Source organism: Phocoena phocoena, chromosome 16 (genome assembly GCF_963924675.1).
Source record: "Phocoena phocoena chromosome 16, mPhoPho1.1, whole genome shotgun sequence".
Classification (NCBI taxonomy): domain Eukaryota; kingdom Metazoa; phylum Chordata; class Mammalia; order Artiodactyla; family Phocoenidae; genus Phocoena; species Phocoena phocoena.
Window position 1 is genome coordinate 31,879,807 of NC_089234.1, and position 13,213 is coordinate 31,893,019.

The following is a 13,213-nucleotide window of genomic DNA, read 5'->3' on the forward strand; positions in this document are numbered from 1 at the left end:
TTCAGAGAAGTTAAGTATTTTGCCCAAGATCAGTCATTTAACAATAAGTGGGCTGGGATTCAACCTGAGGCTGCTGATTCTGGAGCCCTGGCTGGGTAACGTTCAGTTTCGCTTCTCCAAATTCTTATCTGGCTTGACCCAGTTTACCACCCAAGATTGGGTGTATTCAGGGTGGTATGGGAGGGGTGGCTATGCATTGTGTAGGTAGGGAAGAAGAATTTTCTAGGACTCGTGAAATTACAGATGCCAGTGCTCTAAAATCCACGTCAAAAGAGAAGCCTTTGGAGAAGCTGTGGTTGATTAGTCCGGAGGAGAGAAAGGTGGGACACTGGATTTTGAGGGACTGACTTGGAAGTGGTGATCATCTCCAGAGTCATTCCAGAGAGGAGACCCGTGGGTGTGACGGGGAGGTGATTACAGTTCAGTCTTAGGTCAGACTTTCAGTCAAGGCTTTCTGAAAGTGGGATGAGCTGCTTCCGGCTGCAGAAACTCCCCATTACTGAAGGTGTCCATCGTTCATTCACCCATTCATACAGATTTCTGTGGAGGATCCACAGTGTGCCATCTGTATTCTAGGGAGACAAATATGCTCACTACTCTCCTGGAGGTTGCATTTTATTGGGGAAAACAGGCGATAAACAAATATAGAGACAATTATATAAACTACTTATAAATCATGACATGGGTTATGAAGGAAATAAACAAGGGTCTGAGATAGGCAATAAGGGAGGAAACTGAAGTGGATCTTGTGGGTGCTCCTCTGAGGGTTCTCTGGATCCCATCATGGTCACTGTGTGCCAGTCCCCCAGCATCTGTGCACTTTTGCTGTAAGAATCGACTCCTGTAACTTAGTTTCAAGGAGAGCCCTTGAGCCACTGGAGCTCTTTACCTGCATGTGCAGAGAGCAACCCCTAACTGCCCTTAGCCCAGGACTCAGCCAGTAGAGCAGGAGTGTGAAAGCCCAGAAACAACGTTCGGGGTGCGCTGCAGCCTTCTAGGCTTCTTCCTTCGGTGTCTTCCGCTTGCCTGTGTAGCTTCCCCTACTCCCTTACCAGTTTCTCCTGGGGCACTTTTTAAAATAAAACACTTGCTTATGAATTCTTGTCTTGGGGTTTGCTTCTGGGGAACTCAGCCTAAGATGAGGAGAGAGTCATGATGTGACTGACATTTTAAAAGGTACCCTGATTCTGGGGGAGAATAGACTGAGATTGCAAGTGTGGAAGTAAGGGGACCAGTTAGGATCCTAGCAGTCTTGGTGAGGGATGAAGGCTTGCTCTAGCAGGATGCCAGGGGTGATACCAGGGAGAGGAGAGATTTTAGATCTCAACAAGAATCAACAAGGTTTGCTTGGAAATGACTGAAGGAAAGGGAGGAATCCAGAATGTCTCCTAGATTAGACGAGGGGATATAGGGATATTACGGATAGAAATCCCCTCATTGAGTGGGAAGTAGAACTAGGTGAATTCAAAGCCATGTATCCATTGGAAAATCCATTTGCAGTGGCTGGATTTAGCAACCAAACAAAAGATGGGAGCTAGAGATGGCTACACATGAGAATAAACGTAAAAGCACAGGGAGTGTACATAGACTGGCAGGTAGCTTGCAAAAATCAGTAAGGTAACTCAAACTTCTTTTGAGTTACCTAACGTAGGGTGTTTCCATTTCGTGCTCCTATAGTTCCCTACCCACTCGGATCCAGGCCATACCTGGCATTGTGACATGTGCTGGGCCTTTCTCTAGGAGGAAAGTGTGTGTGTGAGAATCAGGCAGACTTTCTTGGTTTGGCTAATCCATGCTCTTGCTGTCTGATCACCTTGCCTTTTTAAAGAAAAGATGCTAAGCTGCTGCTGTCATTGCTGTTGTTGTTATTATTATTATCGCTAAGCACTTAGTAAGTGCCAGGCATTTTGCTTATCGCTTTGCATATATCATCTCATTTACCCCTCACAACAACTCTTTCAGGTGGTGCTTTTGTATTCCACAGCTTAGCTACTTGCCCAAAGTCAAATAGCTTGAGAGTGGCAAAATTGGGATTTGAACCAGAAGTCCCATTCCAGACCCCAAGTACTCAACCAGTATGATTAAACTGACTGAAAAAAAGAAAATACTCTCAGGGGAGCCTGAGCACTTCCTCCGCCTACACAAAACTCTAGTCATCCCAGGGCATTGGGGCTGATTCTCACTGTCCCACGCGCCACAGCCTCTCAGCATCCACGCCCACTGCCCTCTGTTCCTGTCCAATGCCAGCGTCCCAGTTCTTCATGGCACTCAGATAGCTCTGCTCTACAAAACAGGCCTCCCTGATTTCTTCCTTGGGTTTCTAGTGAACGATACAAGCTCTTGAAAAAGTCTGTCTCTCTGGGGTTCGGGAGTTTCCTTAGAGTCCATCCCAGAGTACCTTGCTTAGAGGCACTTAGATCCATTCAACTCATGTTTCCCAGCAACCGCTTTGTGCTAGACTCTGTGTCTGGCAATGAGAGAAGGAAAAAAAGTTAACAATCTGTATCTTTGGCTGTAAGGAAATCACAATCACTGTCAAGCATGTTGTCTAAGCAACACATACCTAGAAGGCTGAATACTCCCAATTGTCTGGAGATTTCAAGGGCCTTTTCTAGTTTAAAGCGGGGGAGGGGGGCTCCCTAAAGCCAGAAAAGATTCCTGCCCCACGTGAAAACAGCTTAAATGTCCAATAGTAAAGGATAAGCTCACTGATATACTATTCCACAACACAAAACATTCTTAAAGGACTTAGAAAGAATTCTGAATCACATGGGTTTCATAATATATTTTTGTGAAGTGAAAAAAAAAAGTAATATAACATTTTGCAAATAGTGATGCCATTTACATGAAAAAAAGATACATGGTGTGCATGGTTAATAGTGATTATCTCAAAATAGTGAAATTCCTGGTGGATTTTGTTTTCTTCTTATGATTGGCTTGAAAGTTTTGATTTTAAAATAATTTAATTAGGGCTTCCCTGGTGGCACAGTGGTTGGAAGTCCGCCTGCCGATGCAGGGGACATGGGTTCGTGCCCCAGTCCGGAAGGATCCCACATGCCACGGAGCATCTGGGCCCGTGAGCCATGGCCGATGAGCCTGCACATCCGGAGCCTATGCTCCGCGATGGGAGAGGCCACGGCAGTGAGAGACCCGCGTACCGCAAAAATAAAATAAAATAATTTATTTAGAAGCCTATCTGCAAAGACTACATACTGTATCATCCCAACTATATGACATTCTGGAAAAGGCAAAACTATGGGGACAGTTAAAAGATCAATAGTTGGGACTTCCCTGGTGGTGAAATGGTTAAGAATCCGCCTGCCAATGCAGGGGACAGGGGTTCAAGCCCTGGTCTGGGAAGATCCCACGTGCCACGGAGCAACTAAGCCTGTGCGCCACAACTACTGAGCCCGCACGCCTAGAGCCTGTGCTCTGCAACAAGAGAAGCCACCGCAATAAGAAGCCCACACACCACAATGAAGAGTAACCCCGCTCACCGCAACTAGAGAAAGCCTGCAACACAGACAAAAACAAACAAATAATAAAAGTAAAAAATCAGTGGCTGCCAGGGGTTTGGGTGGAGGGAGGGAGTAGGGAGGGAGAAATAGGTAGAACAGGAGGGATTTTTAGGGCAGTGAAACTACTCTGTATGATATTGTAATGATGGATACATGTCATATATTTGTCAAAACCTATAGATTATACAACACAAAGAATGAACCCTTTTGTAAACTATGAACTTTAGTTAATAAGAATATATCAATATTGGCTCAGTTGTAACAAATGTACCATGCTAAGGCAAGATGTTGATAGTAGGGGAAACTGTGTATGCTGGGGGGCAGTGAGAAGGTATATGGCAGCTCCCTGTACTTTCTGCTCAATTTTTCTGTAAACCTAAAACTGCTCTAAAAAATAGTCTATTAATTAAAAAAACAATCTATTCTATATTTCAAATGTGCAGAAAAATACAGAGAATATAGCGAACACATTTATTCACCACGCAGATTTAATAAACCTTAAGATTTTGCCATATTTGTTTTAGATTATTGTTTAAAGAAATAACAAATTACAGAAACAAAGCCTCTTTGTATCACTCCCATTTAATTTCAACCTCTTTCCTCCCTCACCAGAGAAAATTCCTTCCACCCATTTTTCTATACTTTGTTTTTCTTTTTGTGGTACGCGGGCCTCTCACTGTTGTGGCCTCTCCCGCTGCGGAGGACAGGCTCCGGACACGCAGGCTCAGCGGCCATGGCTCACGGGCCCAGCCGCTCCGCGACATGTGGGATCCTCCCGGACCGGGGCACGAACCCGTGTCCCCTGCAGCGGCAGGCGGACTCTCAACCACTGCGCCACCAGGGAAGCCCTTTCTATACTTTTTACATGTCTGTCAACATTAACAATATATAATATTGGTTTTTATATTTTACTTCTCAAAAATGGAATTGTATATTTGACTCTGCAATATATCTTTTTATTAATCTTATCTTAAAAAATATTTGTGTTGAAAAAAAATATATTTGTGTTGATACATGAAGCTCTAGTTCATTCATTTTAACTGCTGTAGAGTATTCCATCTTTTGAATATACCACAATAATGAAAAGTTTTAAAATAATGTTTTGGAGCATATGTAAATGATATAGGGAAGCACTCAAGATACTGAGTGAGAAAAAAAACAAGATATAAAACTTTACTTACAGCATGACAGGGCTTCCCTGGTGGCGCAGTGGTTAAGAATCCGCCGGCCAATGCAGCGGACATGCGTTCGAGCCCTGATCTGGTAAGATCCCATGTGCCAGCAGAGCAACTAAGCCCATGCACCACAACCACTGAGCTTGCACTCTAGAGCCCATGAGCCACAACTACTGAGCCCGTGTGCCACAACTACTGAAGCCTGCGCACCTACAGCCCGTGCTCCGCAGCAAGAGAAGCCACCGCAGTGAGAAGCCTGCGCGCCACAACCAGTAGCCTGCGCTCCCTGCAACTAGAGAAAGTCCACATGCAGCAACAAAGACCCAACGCAGCCAAAAATAAATAAATAAATAAATCTGTTAGAAAAAAACTTTACTTACAGTATGGCACAAAACACATACATACAAAATAAAATGCTGCAATGGCAAATATAAAAACGTTAACAATGTTACTTTTGGATTGTGGGATTATAGATAGTTTTTCATATTTCGTAAACCTTATACAGTGAATAAGCATTGATTTTATAATCTTTTAAAAAGTAAGACTAAAAGCATGCAGTTCTACTAAAAAGTAAGACTAAAAGCATGAGTTTGAGCTATGTATCCCACAAAATTACCCCCTCCCTCCCCACCTGTGTTGGTAGAGCCCCTGGACACTCTGTAAACTGCCCTGCCCCGTGTCACCCCGTCCTCTCACGGGTGGGCAGCAACTGGCCCTGTGGCTCCTGTCCCAGTAGCCACATCTTCCTGATCACCAACAATGAGCTGGTTTCTGATGCCTGATACCCGCAACGCAATTATGGGATTGGCTATAATTATGCTTGCAGCGATATTATAGGATTGGATATAAATATACTTGCTACATGTTAAGAGAGTTTATTTCTGTTCACAGTTTACCATCTGCCCGCTGTACACCCCTTCCTAGCTGGGAGGGGGAAGAGCACTATCAAAGCCAGAGGTGAAACAGGAGTCAGATTGGAGGCTTTGAATCATCAACTTCTGAAAAATCATCTCAACATGTGTGATGGAGCCAGAGTGTCAGGAGTCACAGGAATGAGGCAGCAGGTTTTACCAGGTCTGTGTTGTTCTTTTGCTGCTCTGAGTGTGGAATGGAGCTCATTCAGGCTTGCTCAGAAATTCCTAAGTCACAGCACACCTGAGGTACACACATTCCCCACCTTCTGCCTTGACCTCCCTCTCCAGCTCAAGTCCTACATCTCCACCTGTCTGATGAGTGGTTCCATCTTCCTGTCCTACTGTATCACCAAACTAAATTCAGAATGGTTTCTTCTTAGATGCTCAAATTTCGTCTTTATCCTGACTCCTCTATTTCTCTTAATGACAGCACCATGATCCTAGTCATCTGGGGGGGGTGTCATCTTTGGTAACCTTTCACTTGGGACCTTGTATCTAAGCAGAAGGCAAGTCGTGCCACGTCTTCCTTTATGAATTCAGTTCCCAGATCTAGCACAGTTCCTGGCTCTCAGTGGTTAATAATTTTTGAATGAATGAACGAGAAAATGAACGAAATGTTTCTTCTTTTCCATTGCCCATGGTCACCTCCCAGCCTTTATTACCTCACACCAGGACGACTGAAGTAACCTCTCAACTGGTTGTTCTGCCTTCTGTCTTTCTCAGCTTCAGTCCATCCTGCTGTTGCCACCAGACGGGTTGTGCTTACATGCCACCTCCATCACACCACCCCCCTGTTTAAAAGTTTTTGGTGACTCCTCACTGGCTACCAGATAAAATTCAAGATCATGACCTTAGCTTCCAAGGCCACTACACTCTAGCCTCAATTAATATCTCTAGCCTTTTGCTTAAAACTACTCACATTCCTGGGCTTCCTGGTGGCACAGTGGTTGAGAATCCGCCTGCCAATGCAGGGGACATGGGTTTGAGCCCTGGTCCAGGAAGATCCCACATGCCGCGGAGCAACTAAGCCCATGGGCCACAACTACTGAACCTGCGTGCCACAACTACTGAAGCCCGCACGCCTAGAGCCCGTGCTCCGCAACAAGAGAAGCCACCGCAATGAGAAGCCTGCGCACTGCAACGAAGAGGAGCCCCCGCTCGCCGCAACTAGAGAAAAGCCTGCACGCAGCAAGAAAGACCCAACGCAGCCAAAAATAATTAATTAAAAAAAAAAAAAAAAACTACTTACATTCCTAAACCCTCTGTACTCTTCTCATGCATCTTGGACCCCAATTCCTGCAGGACACACCCCCTTAAGAGATTAGATTTTATGTTAACCTGTCCCTTCCCCACTTGCCTGAGCCAAACCATTCCAGTCAGGCCCCCAAGGGCCAAATGGGCTACCAAACAGACAGAGCGTGAGACCCTCCCAGGCAATATCATGACACTGTGGAAAAGGCCTGATTGGAATAAAAAGTAGGTTACAAAACAGCACGTATTACATGGAATTTTTTTTAAACAACTTTATTGGAATATAATTGCTTTACAATGGTGTGTTAGTTTCTGCTTTAAAACAAAGTGAATCAGCTATACATATACATATATCCCCATATCTCCCCCCTCTTATGTCTCCCTCCCACCCTCCCTATCCAACCCGTCTAGGTGGACACAAGCACCGAGTTGATCTCCCTGCGCTATGTGGCTGCTTCCCACTAACTATCTATTTTACATTTGGTAGTATATATAAGGCCATGCCACTCTCTCACTTCGTCCCAGCTTACCTTTCCCCCTCCCTGTGTTCTCAAGTCCATTCTCTACGTCTGCATCATTATTCCTGTCCTGCCCCTAGGTTCTTCAGAACCTTTTTTTTTTTTTTTAGAGTCCATATATATGTGTTAGCATATGGCATTTGTTTTTCTCTTTCTGACTTACTTCACTCTGTATGACATCCACCTCACTACAAATAACTGAATTTCGTTTCTTTTTATGGCTGAGTAATATTCCACTGTATATATGTGCCACATCTTCTTTATCCATTCATCTGTTGATGGACACTTAGGTTGCTTACATGGACTTATTTTTAAAATAATTCTGCATGGTGGGAGAAATTTTGCAAGATAAAAATAAAATTTATTAGAGATGATTTAAAAGTTTTTCTTGGGACTTCCCTGGTGGCTCAGTGGTTAAGAATCGCCTGCCAATGCAGAGGACACGGGTTTGAGCCTGGTCCGGGAAGATCCCACATGCCGCGGAGCAACTAAGCCCATGTGCCACAGCTACCGAGCCCACGTGCCACAACTACTGAAGCCCGCGCGCCTAGAGCCCGTGCTCCACAACAAGAGAAGCCACCGCAGTGAGAAGCCTGCGCAGAGCACCGAAGAATAGCCCCCGCTAGCTGCAACTAGAGAAAGCCCGCGTAGCAATGAAGACCCAATGCAGCCAAAAATAAATAAAATAAAATTTTAAAATATATATATCAAAAAAGAGAAACGTGTGTGGCCAAAGTATTTTTAAAAAAAGTTTTTCTTTTTGCTTATCAATGGTTTCCAATTTTTTCACAATGATCATATCTTCCTAATAGACTGTTTAAGGAAAAATAAACTTAGTGGCACAAGAAATTATAGAATTTAAAAAAAATCACTCTATATTTTGTGTTTTATAAATGTGAATTACTAAGACAATCCTTTTGTGATTTGCTCTCGGAAAGTTCATAATGCTGTTCCTTGCTAATTACATCACCTGTTAAAGAGGGTGGTTTAGAAACATAGAAGTTAGCGTTTTCTTACAAAACTGAAAGTCGCACTTCTCATACATGTTGGCTGCCCAGGCCCCTCATTCACAGCTGCCAAATCTTGACATTTACCAACCCCTGGGCACAGGAAACCCTGGGTTAGGGAGTTCTCCTGGCCTGGCCCACAGAGGCTTAGACAAGAATTGCCACAGAAGCATCAAAACAATAGAATGTGATGTCGTGGGCATCCCAGGGGGGAAATAATGCTAGTCTGAAATGCATTTTTGCATCATTGATTCTCCCTGCTGATTGAGCCCTGTTTATCTCATTTGGCAGATCAGCCTCAAAGTGCATGAACTATTTGTGCCTCATTAGTTTCCAATAGATTGATTTTGCTAGGGTTGCGAATTGGCCGTCTTGCATTGCAGCCCGCAGGAGCCGGCTCTGGCTCAGCCTCAGGGCACAGGCACATGGAACAGCAGCAGCCCCTGCAGTGCGGCCACCAGAAAGAGTCTGAAGTGCTGTTCTACGGCCACAAGGACAGCAGTGCCTTAAGTCTTTCCTGGAACCAGGTAGGATAAAATAGGGACATATAAGAAAGCAAACAAGGGCCATCTCTGCTCTCTTTTCTTTCTCTTTCAACGTACATACTCTATTTAGCACCTCCTTCCTCTTGCCCCCAAATCCCCCCACTCCCAACCTTAAGCCCCTCTTCAAAAGTAAGAAAAATAAAGATAACATTAAAGAAAAATTAACATAAATAAAATTGATGACCAGTTTATAAAACAGTGAGTGCTGAACTACTTACAATATAATGATTGGAGAGAAAAGCAGAATACAAAACTAAACATACAGTGTGACATTGCTTTATAAAAAGTAGACATAGAAAAAAAGATTAAAAGGGAAAAAGCAAACCAAACGGGGATAGAGGTAACTTTGGACATTGAGGGATATGGAGGCTTTTCTTTTTTTTTTTTCCTTTAAACTTTTCTGCATTTTCAAAATTGTCTAAAATGATTAGTAGTACATATACATATCCTCAGAAAATTTTTATTAAAATATATAAGGTAATAATACATAAAATAATAAAGCGGCCCATGCTTTTCATTCAGCAAGGTATATTGGTTCTGCCAGTTAAAAGAACAGAAAACTGACTCAAGCTAGTTTGGCAGTTCCTCAAAAAATTAAACATAAAGTTACCATATGACCCAGCAATTCCACTTCTAGGTATACATCCAAGGGAATTGAAAACATATGTTCATACAAAAACTTGTACATGAATGTTCATAACAGAATTGTTCATAATAACCAAAAAGTGGAAACAAACCAAATGTCTATCAACTGACGATAGGATAAACAAATTGTAGTATATGTATACAGTGGAATGTTATTTAGTCATAAAAAGGAACAAAGTATTGATACACGCTACAACAAGGATGAACCTTTTCCACATTACGCTAAGTGAAAGAAGCCAGACACAAAAGGCCACATACTGTATGATTCCATTTATATGAGATGTCCAGAATAGGCAAATCTATAGAGGCAGAAAGTATATTAGTGATTGCCAGGGGCTGGGGGGAGAGGGGAAACAAGGGGTGACTGCTAATAGGTATAAGGTTTCCTTTTGCGGTGATGAAAATGTTCTGGAATTAGTTTGTGGTGATGGTGGCACAACCTCATGAATATACTAAAAACCACTGGACTGTATACTTTTAAAGGGTAACTGTTCTGATATGTGAATTATATCTCAATTAAAAAAAAAAAGAGTGTGTCTGTCACACTGTCTTGTAATCACCCATGTCTTTATCAGTCTCTCCCACTCCATTGTGAGCACCTCGAGGATGCGGGCCTATCCTTGTTCTCTGGTTCTCCAGCCCTAAGTAGAGGACCTGGAACAGAGGGGGCACATGACATTGTTAACTGAACGACTTGAGAGTTCTCTTCCCACAAGCCCAGGGCTACCTGGCTGGCTCTGCTCCCAACCCTCAAGAATGGTCTGGGTCAGGAATTCCCTAGTGGTCCAGTGGTTGGGACTTGGCACTTTCACTGCCCGGGCCCAGGGCCCGGGTTGAATCCCTGGTCGGGGAGCTAAAATTCTGCAAGCTGTGAGTTGCAGAAAAAGCCTGAGTGTTAGAAGCCCTAGTTCAGGTATAGTATCTTCTGGAACCTAAGAGTGGAGCAGCCTTCAGTTTAAATACCAACTGGTGGAATCACATTGTTTAACCCCATTGAACCTTGTCCAGGGGTCACACTGAGTCAAACAGAGGGGCTGCCACTGACCCCTCGGGGTCCTTACTTTCCTCCTGTTGGAGTGCTCACCATGAGTAACCTTCCTTCTTTGGAAGTGGCAGCCTGGGCTGCAACAGATTCTGAGAACCAGAGTCTAGCATGCTTTCTGGTTCTGTTCTAATTCTAATCAGGGTCAAATGAAGAAGCCCTTGGTTCTTTTGGCCTAAGGGAGGAGATAGGTATCTCTGTCCACTTCTCCCTTGTATAAAGTCCAGTTGCCCTTTACTCCTTGGGCCGTAGGACATGATTCTTTCAGATTATCTCCTTCTTACGAGTCAGATAAACAGGTAGGCCATGCAAGCACAACTTAGATTGCCCATTTAAAAAGGGCTTCAAACATCCCTGGAAATGTGTGATTTTCCAAGACCTCCTCTCACAGAGAGAGCCGTGCATGCCTGGAAGAAGCGCCTGGTTCAGCCAGATGGGGCAGCAGGCAGGAAGATCCCTAAGAGGCATGGCCCAGTGACTAGAGATGGTCACTAAAATAGCATTCATAAAAGTGGGTCGAGGTAACCGAAGGTTTAGAAGACAGGTTTAAGAGACAGGGCAAGCAAGTTTGGAGACAGGACAGACTTGCTGAGGTAATGGAGAAGGGCCGATACCCGATAGGCACGCCCGCCATCTTCCCTTCTGCCCTTTCCACGGTGCTCTGCATCTCCTCTTGATGAACGCTGACAAAGTGTTGCTAGCCTTCCCAGGACACCCATGTGACTCCATTTGGCCTTGTGTAATGAGTTCCCCCAGTGAACTCTTCCAATCACCTCTGACAAGCTTCCAACAGCTTCCAGAATGTCAGTTATTACCTTAACACCATTGTTGTTGATTTTTTAACCTTGTTAAGGTTACATTAGTTTGGTGAGGCTTGTTGCCCCATTTCTGCAATTGCTGTATTTTTTCCCTCAGGCCGTCTTCCTCTCCTTTGCCGTCTCTCTCATGTTCTCTGGTTCTCCCCCTCTTTCCCTGTGCCACCTTTTTTCCCCTCTTCCTGGCTTCCTCCTTTTCTCTCTCCAGCCTCAATCAGAATGCATCTCTCAGAGTAGTCAGCTCTATTCACCAACCATAAAAATGGTTTTCTCAAGTCAACGCTTCATTAACTGAATTACTTTAGAGTAGTAAGTCTTTCTCAAGTAAACGCAGCATATTCTAATTAATGAATCCCCTGCCCAGTCAGAAAAAAATGGATCTCCCAGCAGCAGCTGCCTTCAAACTGCCCCCTCCTCTTTTCTTTTCTTCTTTTATAAATTTATTTATTATTTATTTAGTTTTGGCTGTGTTGGGTCTTCGTTGCTGCGCGGGCTTTCTCTAGTTGCAGCAAGTGAGGGCTACTCTTTCGTTGAGGTGTGCAGCCTTCTCACTGCAGTGGCTTCTCTTATTGCGGAGCATGGGCTCTAGGTACGAGGGCTTCAGTAGTTGTGGCTCATGGGCTCTAGGACGCAGGCTCAGTAGTTGTGGCTCACAGGCTTAGTTGCTCCGCAGCATGTGGGATCTTCCTGGACCAGGGCTCGAACCCATGTCTTCTGCATTGGCAGGAGGATTCTTAACCACTGCGCCACCAGGGAAGCCCTGTCCCCTCCTCTTGTCCCCCACCCAAACCCTTGACCTAGGGCAGGCCCTTCCATTAATACAGTGGAAGCGGACAGAAGTGCATTCTGTCCTTCTGGTTACTCCCAAAGGTCCACCCAGCTCAACACTTTGAACGTCTTATTTTGATTATCTAATAGCATGAAACATTCTCAAAGCCAAACCTTACACCCTTGGTCGAATACAGTACAAATGTATAGAGTTGGGATTTTATTATGTACACATGCTTTCATCCAAGCAACAACATGAGGCATATTGGAGCAAGCGTTTCTTAGATTGATGAACAGAGGCTTGAAGGCTAGGCCATTGGTGGGACCCATTCATTTTCATCTCGGCCCTGCTTCCGAAGCACAGCAATGTCCTTGCCTGCTCTCATTCTCTACCTGGCCCCCTCCTGACCAACCTCCACCCATCTCTCCAAAATCCCCCAAAGCAGCATCTGCTCCCCCTGACCTCCAAAGAATGTGGAATTCTTGGATCTGGCATCCCACGATATTCAAATCAGTTTTGTGCCCTCAGGCATGAGTGTAGAGATTTGCTTCTCAGTAATTCATTGGCAAGAAGCAAGAGAATCCATTCTTTAAGGAAGTTTTGCTCTTTCCACTACTTGCTTCATTTTCTTCAAGATGCTACAAAAGAAATTAGGTGCAAATGGCCACCAGGGTTTTTAGTGATTTAACACCAAAAGGGGTTCATAATTCCCTTTCTCTCATTTGATTTTCTTCTTCCCTCCTGGCGTTCTCCAGCTGATATGTCTGAAAATGACTACAGTCAATCTTTTGGGTAACTGGGGAAACAAGTTACCCAAACCAACACATTTTAAGAAAGCATCTTTCACAACTTGGCCTCCTAGTAATATTAATAATAATATCCTCTTGGGATTTCCCTGGTGGCACAGTGGTTAAGAGTCCACCTCCCAATGCAGGGGACACAGGTTCGAGCCCTGGTCTGGGAAGATCCCACATGCCACAGAGCACCTAAGCCCGTGCGCCACAACTACTGAGC